Source organism: Lynx canadensis, chromosome B4 (assembly GCF_007474595.2).
Source record: "Lynx canadensis isolate LIC74 chromosome B4, mLynCan4.pri.v2, whole genome shotgun sequence".
Lineage (NCBI taxonomy): Eukaryota > Metazoa > Chordata > Mammalia > Carnivora > Felidae > Lynx > Lynx canadensis.
Window position 1 is genome coordinate 23,179,527 of NC_044309.1, and position 12,298 is coordinate 23,191,824.

The window sequence follows — 12,298 nt, forward strand, 5'->3', positions numbered from 1 at the left end:
AGTTTCCCCTTATTAGAGTTTCTTGAGAACAGAAACTGTTGTCTTTGTAACCTCTCCCCAGTAGTGCTTTATAACACATCAGCCACTGAAAAAAAAAAAAAAAGTTTGTGATGTTGAATTGAATTCCCACTATCCTTGGCCTGTGCCTATAGAGGTAGGCTGTATGAGAGTGCCCATTCCCCTTCCCCACTCTGAGTTTCACCCTAGACCAGCAGAGATGATATTTATAAAAGATTTAGGAACTAAAAGGAATCAAGAGGCACAGAAGACAGCAACTCAGAAAACAGAGCTAGAGCAGTGGTTCCCAAAGTGTGGTTCCATGTTCCACAGCATCAGCCTTACCTGAGAATTTGTTAGGAATTCAAATTCCCAGGCCCCACCTCAGACCTACTGAATCAAATACTTGGGGAATGGGAGCAGGCAGATTATGTTTTTAAATTTTTTTTTTCAACGTTTATTTATTTTTGGGACAGAGAGAGACAGAGCATGAACGGGGGAGGGGCAGAGAGAGAGGGAGACACAGAATCGGAAACAGGCTCCAGGCTCTGAGCCATCAGCCCAGAGCCCGACGCGGGGCTCGAACTCACGGACCGCGAGATCGTGACCTGGCTGAAGTCGGACGCTTAACCGACTGCGTCACCCAGGCGCCCCATGATTATGTTTTCATAAGCCCTTGGGAGATTCTGAGTCAGAGAATGATCAGCTAGTGAATCAACCCAATGACCAGAAAGGATTTCTGGGAACTAGCCAGAGGGAAGAAACTGTACCTTAGGATATAAGTCTTGTTTACTAACAGAGCTGAGGGAGACTGACCTCGGGGAATGCAGTTCTATTAAACAAACAAACAAACAAACAAAAAATTGAAATCTGAGATGCTTTAGGTGTTAAAGAGAAGGTTTAGTTTTTAGGGAATTTCAAACTGTTGAATAAAAACTCAAGGAATGACAAAGATCCTGAAGAAGCTGAAGTATCAGGGGACATTCAAGATGAGACAAGCCTGCTTAGAGGACAACCAGATGTCAGAGCAGACACAAAAGCACAGCAGGGGACCAGGACTGGGCACAGATACACCACTGTTCCAAAAAAAAATGCCTCTAGTCTTCAGTTTGGTCCCTGTAAAGACACAGAAGAAATGGTGGAGTTTGAGAGACTGGAAGGAGAGGATGTGTTTAAGACTGTGAATTTCAGAAAGAAGAGATGAACTTACTAGGCAGGCATCAGTTACAGCTAGGAATGCAATAAAGCCGGTAATATTCGTGCCAGGCTCACCTGGGTGAGAAAATTAATTTTTCCCAGTATTAGGCCTCGCATTAGTCAGGCTTTTTCAGAAGAATAGAACCAAGAGCGAGTGTGTGTGTATACAGCATATATCTACGTACATATTACATGTATTACATGGAGAGAGAGACATTTAGTTTAAGGCACTGGCTCACATAATTGTAGAGGTTTGGTGAGTCCAAAATCCAATGCAATAGGCCAGCAGGCTGAAGACTCAGGGAGGAGTTGTAGTTTGAGTCCAAAGGCAGTCTGCTGACTGAACTCCTTCTTTCTTGGGAGAGGCCAGTCTTTGTTCTCTTAAAACCTTCAAGTCCCTGGATGTAACCTAACCATCTTATGAAGGGCAATCTGATTTACTCAGAGTGGACCAATTTAAAGTTCAATCTCATTCAAAGAACAGAAATATCCAAAACAATGTTTGACCAACTATCTGGACACAATGCCCCCCCCCCCTCAGTTACATATAAAATTGACTATCATAGGACTGCACCCAGGAAAGTTCACTACCACTGGTCGTGGTGATATGTAGTATGCTACTACTACATCAGACAACTGAGAGAGGCAGAGATCTGACGGGGAGCTACTCACTAAAGGAATATACTACCTTATCTGTGTTCTGCTCATATTTATTTATAAGCTGTGTGTGTGTGTGTGTGTATGTAATACTCTAGTCAGAGGAAAGGAATTGTATGAATTTCTACAAATAAATCAAGTACTAATTATCACTTGACTGTCTGAGACAGTTTCTAAAATTTTAAATTTATTTCCTCCTACCATTCTCTTACTCAAGACTGTCCCAATTTCTAGATGCTCTGCATCAGCATACTCTCATTGCTTTCCAGGCATTTTCTATATTATTCCTCATGTATTGTCACTATATTTTTACTGCTTTCTTTCTTTGGTGTCTATAAAAATTAACAGGCATTTAGATTATTCTAAGTTTTTTTTGTTATCGTGAATAATATTGCTATGAACATTTTTGTGCAAGTGTTTTGGTATATATGCACACTCATTTCTGCGGGGATATTAAGAAGTGATATATGTGGGCATGCTCAGTTTTATTAGACTACGTTATGCAAATTTCCTAAAGCTATGTCTGGGAATTCCAGGTGCCCAACATCCTCACCCACACTTGGTACTCTCAGTCTTGCCATTTCAGTGGGTTCGAGGTGAGTATTTTATTATGATTTTAATTTGCGTTTACCTTAGTGCTAAAAAGTTTGAATTCCCTGTCATATGTTTGCTGGCCATTTTGATATCTTTTTTGGAGGAAGTACCTGTTCATGTCTCTTTCCCTTTTTTCCATCGGGTTGTCTGTCTTCATGTCGATTTTTTGGTCTCTCTTTATGTATTTTGTATATAAGCCCTTTGTAGATTAATAGGTATTGTGTGTATCTTCCACTCTATGGTTTGCCTTTTCACTCTTAATGGTATGCTTTAATAAACAGAAGTTCTTAATTTTAATGTAGTCCAATTTATCAGTCTTTTTCTTTATGGTTAGTGCTTTTGTGTCCTGTTTAAGACAACTTTCTCAACTCCAAAGTAGTGGAGGCTTTGTTATGTCAAAGATTTTCTTAGAAATTATATGTTTTACCACTCATATTTAGTTATACTCTCGCCTGGAATTGATTTCATGTAAAGTATGAAGTAGAGTCAAGGTTAATTTTTTCCAGTGTGTTCCAGGTCAAGTTCCCTGGAGCTCAAATCTGGGGAATTGAGATTTGTGTGCAGGAGTTTTATGGGGATAAAACTCTCAGATAGAACATGAGAGAGAGCAGAAGAAGCAAGGTTGGGTGGAGAGAGAGGGTAAGCTGTGATACAGTTGCGTTGGGACCTAGGCTATTCCCAAGGGGAGCTCTTGAATTGGAATGGTCCCTCAGTGACCAATCTAGGAAAGGGCCAGAACTTTGGATACTTGCATGCACCAGTTACTGGATGTGGGCTACCCTCTGGGAGTGAGTATAATCTTGGATAAAGCAGCTTTCTTTGACTAAGGGACATTCTCAGAGAGACAGATGCAGCTGTGTGCCATCAGCAGCCAACTTTCCCAGCAACCAGGGAATGAGTGCCTCGGTCCGAAGGTGGATCTGAGTAAACCAGTTGACTCAGCACCATTTATTGAAAAGATTGTCCTATTCCCACAAAGGTTGCCGCAGTGCCACCTTTGTCATAGATCAAGTGACAATATGCGTGGGTCTCATTTTGAACTCTATTCTGTTCCAGTGGTCTCTTTGTCAGTCCTTGAGCCAATACCACAGCATCTGAATTACTGCAGCTTTATCCTAAGTGTTGACATCAGGGACATCCTGTTTTCCAAGACTATCTTGGCTAATAATTAAATTATTTTACTGTTTTCTGTGCAGAGTCCTTGAAAATATTTTTTCCTCCTTTTTTCTGATGCTGCTGTAAATTAAAAAAAATCATATTCAGATTACTTACATTAGTATAAAATACAACTGATTTTTGTATCATGCCCTTGTATCTGCCAGCCGTGTCAAACTTATTTTATTTATTCAAATAATTAAACTGTAGATTATTTTGAATTTTATCATACATAACTGCGTTGCATTGAAAAATTACAGTTTTATTTTATTTTATTTTTTTTTTATATATATGAAATTTATTGACAAATTGGTTTCCATACAACACCCAGTGCTCATCCCAAAAGGTGCCCTCCTCAATACCCATCACCCACCCTCCCCTCCCTCCCACCCCCCATCAACCCTCAGTTTGTTCTCAGTTTTTAAGAGTCTCTTATGCTTTGGCTCTCTCCCACTCTAACCTCTTTTTTTTTTTTTTTCCTTCCCTTCCCCCATGGGTTCCTGTTAAGTTTCTCAGGATCCACATAAGAGTGAAACCATATGGTATCTGTCTTTCTCTGTATGGCTTATTTCACTTAGCATCACACTCTCCAGTTCCATCCACGTTGCTACAAAAGGCCATATTTCATTTTTTCTCATTGCCACATAGTATTCCATTGTGTATATAAACCACAATTTCTTTATCCATTCATCAGTTGATGGACATTTAGGCTCTTTCCATAATTTGGCTATTGTTGAGAGTGCTGCTATGAACATTGGGGTACAAGTGCCCCTATGCATCAGTACTCCTGTATCCCTTGGATAAATTCCTAGCAGTGCTATTGCTGGGTCATAGGGTAGGTCTATTTTTAATTTTCTGAGGAACCTCCACACTGCTTTCCAGAGCGGCTGCACCAATTTGCATTCCCACCAACAGTGCAAGAGGGTTCCCGTTTCTCCACATCCTCTCCAGCATCTATAGTCTCCTGATTTGTTCATTTTGGCCACTCTGACTGGCGTGAGGTGATACCTGAGTGTGGTTTTGATTTGTATTTCCCTGATAAGGAGCGACGCTGAACATCTTTTCATGTGCCTGTTGGCCATCTGGATGTCTTCTTTAGAGAAGTGTCTATTCATGTTTTCTGCCCATTTCTTCACTGGGTTATTTGTTTTTCGGGTGTGGAGTTTGGTGAAAAATTACAGTTTTATATCTTCTTTTCCACTCCTGATATCTTTTAACTTCTTTTCCTCACTTTAGGAAACTCTGACGTAATGATGGATAAAATATCAGGTTTAATAGCTATAGTAGGTAATTACAGCACAATTTAATCAATATTTGATTGAAGGACACTTAAATTGGTCCTCTCTTTTTCATAACTGATGCTGCAACGAGCATCTTTTTTAGAAACATTTTTGTGCAAGTCGTCTCATTCATTCATTCCTTAGTGTGTATCCAGGATTTCTTGAAATAATCCAATCAGCAGTTAAATGCAGATAAAGTAAATTAAAAATATTTTAAAAATAAGTATATGTAGCTGTCCTGCAACAATGCGTTTTCTTAGCAAATTCTGTTTTGAGTTACAATGGGATCGTACTTCTACTGGAAAAAAGTCTACGGTCTTGAAATGTAAATTGAGAAAAAAGATTTTTGGAAGATGTGACCCTATCTACTCCTTTGTATTTGTACTCTGGCCTCCTGGGATTCTAACAGTCTTACTGTGTTTTTATAAATCTCTTTCACAGTGTAAGAATTTGCCTGAACTCTTGACCTAAATAAAAATACATTTTTTTCAACAATTTCTTTTGATATTGTAAAAAGAAAGCAGAGAGAAAGGGAAGAAGAGAGGCTGAGAGAGAAAACTAAAGGGAAAAGAAGTTGTGTGGATAAACAATTTGAGACCTTAATCCCCTCCCCCACTTTCATTTCAAGAGAGCAGCCTTTAATTCGTTGCCTCAGGGGAGGTACAGAACCATCTGCGGAACGTTCTTGTCTTTGTTTCAGAAAATTTAATCCCAATGGCAACAATAATTCCCCAGAAAAAAAGACCAAAAAACAAACAAACAAAAAAAACAAAGCAAAACAAAACAAAAAACAAAAAGACAAAACAAAACAAAACAAAAACTTCCTCTGGTCTAGTATTAGTAGAGGTTCATAATCCCAGAGTTACAGTGACCCAGGTCCTGTCTACTGGAAATGTGGTAGGGAGGCAGTAAGATCTCAGAGAAGAATATTGGGGGGGGGGGGAGGGGGAAGGGGTCATAGTAGAGTTGTCAGATAAAATATAGGACATCTAGTTATATTTGAAATTCACATAGACAATGAATAATTTTGGGGGTATAAATATTGCATTGAACACACACTAAAAAATTGTGTGTTATTTATCTGAAATTCACATTTCACTGGATTTCCAATTTTTTGTTTGCTTGTTTTTTATTTCATCTTGCTTTGTTTTTGCTAGATTTGGCAGGTGCATGTGGCCCGTGTGTGTTCTGGCATGCATCAAAGAGCCACTGGGTCTGGGTTCACTCAGTCAAGGACAGTGGGTACCTTGATGGTAAGTAGAATAAGCAGATGAACGAGGACTAAGCCCCGTCACTGTGTGAAGCCTTGGAACGTGGGTCCAGTCTGGTGTGGTAGATCTTTCCAAAATGTATGAGGCTGAATGTCTGATTTGTTCACTGAGATGAAATATTAGAGTAAAACTTACTTTGTTTCTTAGAATATTTAAAAGCCTGATTCCAGGGGCGCCTGGGTGGCGCAGTCGGTTAAGCGTCCGACTTCAGCCAGGTCACGATCTCGCGGTCCGGGAGTTCGAGCCCTGCGTCAGGCTCTGGGCTGATGGCTCGGGGCCTGGAGCCTGTTTCCGATTCTGTGTCTCCCTCTCTCTCTGCCCCTCCCCCGTTCATGCTCTGTCTCTCTCTGTCCCAAAAATAAATAAACGTTGAAAAAAAAATAATAAAATAAAAGCCTGATTCCATTTACGTCCGAGTTTGTAAACATTTTTCCTAGTGATGATACAAAAACAAAAAACTAAGAAGGTTTGGAGTTTCAGAATCTGGGCGATTAGCAGCTTGATCCCTGTTTCCCAATGGTCACATCTCAGGGGAAGGCTCTGTTTGTGTAGGACAGGAGCAGAGCTAAGGATAGAGGCATGGTGACAGCTGCCTACTCCTGCCTGTTCATACGGCTCCTTTGTTTCTCCTGAGGTGTTCTGAGTTCCAGAGTACACGGTATGTACTGAGAGATCTGCCTAGCTCAGACCCAGAGGGCATGCACCCGGCTTAGTCACAGATGGCATTTTTGTCTGCCACCTCAGAGAAGTCTGATGGTAATGGGAGATTAATATTAGTCAGTCTTGAAGAATATGGCCATGACTGGGATCTGTAAGTTCAATCCAATTGAATGAGGTTCCCCAGGGAACTATCTGTGTAGGAGGTGAAAACCCCCAAGTGGTACTTACTGTTTTGTTACTACAGAACTTTGACTCCAACCCACAGGTGGCTCTTCTGATCCCATGCAAGGACTTCTTTCATCCCCATGACTAAGAAACTAGCCTGAAAGTTGCCAGGTTATTTTCTTGGCCAGTTTCCTCTTGGCTCACATCCTAAACTTTAACGTTTTGCCACTCTTATAGTAAGAACGGAGGGATCCCACAGATATCAAACACAACCAGAAAAAGAGCTATTGAGAAATAACTTAGCAGTCTTAGAAAGATCTAGAGTGGCCAGGCTGATCCACCTAGTCAATGTTACTTCCCCCCGCCCTGCCGATCTCCTCTCTGATTTCTTCTTGACTTTTTTAAAGATATATTTTATATGCTCAGAATTCTTTTTTATGAAATGTTCATTTATTTATTTTTGGGAGAGAGAGAGAGAGAGAGAGAGAGAGAGAGAGAGAGAGATTGTGTGTGAGCAGGGGAGCAAAGAGAGAGAGGGAGACTCAGAATTGGAAGCAGGCTCCGGGCTCTGAGCTGTCAACCAAAGCCCCATGCACAGGGCTCAAACTCACAAACCATGAGATCATGACCTGAGCCATCCAGGTGACCCACTTGTTGACTTTTGATTGGAGGCTGTTCTAATTGATTTGTTTTGGTTAGGATGTTGTGGGGGAGGAGGTGCTTCTGTTACTAAGAGGGAGATCCTGGGCCCATATTTTTTCTTCAGCTGCTCAAATGACAAGTTTAAATAAGGAAAAAGAATCCAGAAAAGAAATTCAGGTGGGTACATTATGCAGAGACACGAATTGTTTTTAAGCCTCTTGACTCTCATGCTTAAAAAAATCTACCTCTGAGGATGGCAGCTCAGTTCTCTCCTGGTCCTTGTTCCAAATCTGCCCTCATCCTGGCAGGGAGTGGATGTGAGGATGGGGAAACTCAGCTTCCAGAATAGATGCTGTAATAACAAAGCCAGTAAAATGGAGGCAAAAACGGCTTCATTGCAATTTGCAGAAAGCTCTGTCCTGGTATTTAGGAATTCACCAATTCAGAAGTCATTTGACAATGCAAAGACCTATTCCTGGGCGTGTATTTCTGAGAACTAATCGACTTCCAGGGCAATTCTAAAGATAAAGTTATTGATGATAACTGTTGTATGAAGCAACTGTTGTATGAAGTCTAAAATCCTCTGCCTGTATTTAAGAGATGTTCTGTGCTCCTTCTCTTTCTTTTTTTAATTTTTATTAAAATTTTTTTTAATGTTTATTTATTTTTGAGAGATAGAGATATTTATTTTTGAGATACAGAGAGATAGAGCATTAGTGGGGGAGGAGCACAGAGAGAGGGAGACACAGAATGTGAAGCAGGCTCCAGGCTCTGAGCTGTCAGCACAGAGCCTGACGCATGGTCCGAACCCATGGACTGTGAGATCATGACCTGGGTGGAAGTCGGATGCCCAGCCAACTGAGCCACCCAGGCATCCCATCCTTCTCACTTTTTAAATAAATGTTTATTTACTCTGAGAGACAGAGAGAGAGAGAGAGAGAGAGAGAGAGAGAACGACCGGGAGAGAGACAGAGAGAGAGAGGGGGAAACAGGATCTGAAGCCGGCTCTATGTTAACAGCAGCGAGCCTGATGCTGGGCTTGAACTCACAGACCATGAGATCATGACCTGAGCCGAAGTCAGGTGCTCAGGCAACTGAGCCACCAGGAGCAGCCCCCTTCTCACTTCTATTCCTAACTTACTTGAGAATGAGTTAAGTAGTAAAAAGTTTAGTTAAAAAAAAATATCCGGACTCAACGTTATCATTATGTTGTACTGACAATATGGCTATTTTTTATGTATCTAGCTGTCTTCACCATCTCTCACTACACAGCACCTTGCCTCCCACAGTTTCTTGATGTTGAAAAGAAGTCCACCCCACCCTCTCTCCTAGGTGGGGCTTCCCTCTGCTTATCTATTACCAGAGACTTCTAAATGAACACTGAAATTAGCATCTCTGGGGTATCTGACTATCTTCTTCTTCCAGGAGGACTGAAAGAAGGTACTCATAGCCCAGGTACCATGAGGGATCAGCCTTATTTCCTGAGTTTACACTTTAAATCCTCTTTAGGGAAGGAGGACCGGACTGGAGCACTGCCCTGTGCCCTTCTGGCAGGAGAGGAGCTCCCAAACTTTATCTTTTCTCTTCCCCATCTTTCGTCCGAGGGAATCCCTGAAATAGCTATTATTGTCAAATATGTGCATGGCTTACTATTGCTCTCTAGTCTTCAGGTGCCATAATTATCATACCACACACCATTAAATGCATCCGATTAAATTTGTGGTAAATCTTACCTACTTACAATATTACTGTTTATTTTTGCTTAAAAATCTGGGATAATTTCCTCTGGAGCCAGGTTGTTCCGTCATTGATCAAAACTGGCTTTCTGGAGAATTATGTTGTGTGCCTGTGATCTTGCTGTACACCCCATGCTGGAAGCTCAGCTCCCCTCCCAGTGGGTACACAGCTTCTCATTTCCTCAGCCTTCTGTTCATGATTTATGGATCAGATAGAGGGTGATGTTGGCTCCATCTGGAAAGTGGGTCAGCCAGTCTTTGAGGAGACCTGTTGGAGGCCTGGAAATAGTGCTCAGGGTACAAACTCCGTAAGTTTAGAGACTGACAGGGAAGGAGAGAAAGGACTTGATCCTCAGAAAGTGAAATCAAACTTCAGCCTGAAGTGGACTGCTGTCGAAGATGATGGCTCAGCCAAATGTAAATAACACCTATTATTCAGACGAAGGTCTAGTTGAAGGCAGACACTGAGAACCTTTCCTGATTTCAAATCAGGAGGCCTGTCTGAGCACTGAAACTTTTTTGGCATTGGGAAGAAGTGGACTGCGTTAGTCAGGAGGAGTAAAACGTTGGCATCAACAGGAACATTTACACCATTGCTTTGTCAGATTTGTCAGCCCAGTAAGTTCTAAAGGGTGAAGAGGGTCATATAGCCCATGAGGGGACAAAGCTATAGAAGCAATGACAGTTGATAGTGATTTCTTTCCTTCCTTTCTGTGCCCTTCCCCTTCATTTCTTTTGCTCCTTTAATTGATGTCAGGACCTTGGATTTAACATAATCTTTTGTTCAAGACACTTTCACCATTGGTCAAACATGATCTGATTGATTTAACTATGTTAGATGAGCACTTGTGAGTCTTCCGCCTAGCACCCTGGCCCATCCTCAGACCTCACCCCTACCCAAAGAGCCCAGCCATCCCTCTGGAGTCTGTGTTCATAATGTCCTTGCTTTCATTTCATATGTGTGAGCATAACACAAGTTTTTCCACCTGTTCTCCTATTGATGACCATTTAGGCCAGAGGTTTTTGCTATTTAAACAGTAATGTTGGGGCACCTGGGTGGCTCAGTCGGTTAAGTGTCCGACATTGGTTCAGATCATGATCTCACAGTTCGTGGGTTCGAGCCCCATGTCTGGTTCTGTGCTGACAGCTCAGAGCCTGGAGCCTGCTTTGGATTCTGTGTGTGTCACTCTCTCTGCCCTTCCTCTGCTCACACTCTCTCAAAAATAAATAAATGTTAAAAAATTAAAAAAAACAGTAATGTTATTAACATTCTTGTCCATTTCACAAGGTATACATGTTCCAGAATTTCTTTTGTGTATATATTAAGAGTGGAAGTGCTGGATCATAGAATAGGTGAATATTTGACATTATAAGATAATGCTAAATTATTTTCCAAAAACAATCATACTAATTTATATGTCCAACAGCAACGCACAGGAGATTTTGTGAATCTACATCTCTTCTATCCTTTCCACATCCGGGGCTAATAACTTGGCATTATTGGACTTTTTACTATTTGCCAATTTTATAGATCTAACTTGTATCTCATTGTATTTCAATTTGCATTTCCACAGTCGTTAATGAGATTAATATGTTTATAGGCCACATGTTTCTTTTGTTTTGAAATTTCTGGTCATGTCTTCTTTTTTAACAAATTAAAATAATTTAATTTACATCCAAGTTAATTAGCATATAGTGCAATAATAATTTCAGGAGTAGAATCTGGTGATTCATCCCGTACAGATAACACCCAGTGCTCATCCCAAGTGTCCTCCTTAATGTCCCTTACCCATTTAGCCCACCCCCCATCCCAAACCCCTCCAGCAACCCTCTGTTTGTTCTCTGTATTTAAGAGTCTCTTATATTTTGCCCCCTCCCTGTTTTTATATTATTTTTGCTTCTCTTCCCTTATGTTCATCTGTTTTGTATCTTACATTTCACATATGAGTGAATTCACCTGATATTTGTCTTCCTCTGGCTAATTTCGCTTAGCATAATACACTCTAGTTTAATCCATGTTGTTGCAAATGGCAAAATTTCATTCTTTTTGATCACCAAGTAATATTCCATTGTATATATACACCACATCTTTATCCATTTATCTGTCGATGGACATTTGAGCTCTTTCCATGCTTTGGCTATTGTTGATAGCACTGCTGTAAACATTGGGGTGCATGTGCCCCTTTGAAACAGCACACCTGTATCTTTTGGATAAATACCTAGTAGTGCAATTGCTGGGTCAGGGGGTAGTTCTATTTCTAATTTTTTGAGGAACCTCCATACTGTTTTCCAGAGTGGCTGCACTAGTTTGCATTCCCACCAGCAGTGCAAAAGAGATCCTCTTTCTCCGCATCCTTGCCAACATCTGTTGTTGCCTGAGTTGTTAATTTTAGCCACTCTGACAGGTGTCAGGTGGTATCTCATTGTGGTTTTGATTTGTATTTCCCTGATGATGAGTGAGCGATGTTGAGCATCTTTTTATGTGTCTGTTAGCCATCTGGATGTCTTCTTTGGAAAAAGCATCTCTTCATGTGTTTTTCCTATTTCTTCACTGGATTATTTCTTTTTCTGGGTGTTGAGTTTGATAAGTTCTTTATAGATTTTGGATACTAATCCATTATCTGATGTGTCATTTGCGAATATCTTCTCCCGTTCCACAGGCTGCCTTTTAGTTTTGCTGATTGTTTCCTTCACCAGGCAGAAGCTTTTATCTTGATGAGGTCCCAATTAGTTCATTTTTACTTTTGTTTCCTTTGCTTCTGGAGACATGTGGAGTAAGAAGTTGCTGCAGCCAGGGTCAAAGAGGTTGTCGCCTGCTTTCTCCTCTAGGATTTTGGTGACTTCCTATCTCAAATTTAGGTCTTTCATCCATTGTGAGTTTATTTTTGTGTATGGTGTAAGAAAGTGGTCCAGGTTCATTCTTTTGCTGTCCAGTTTTCCCAAC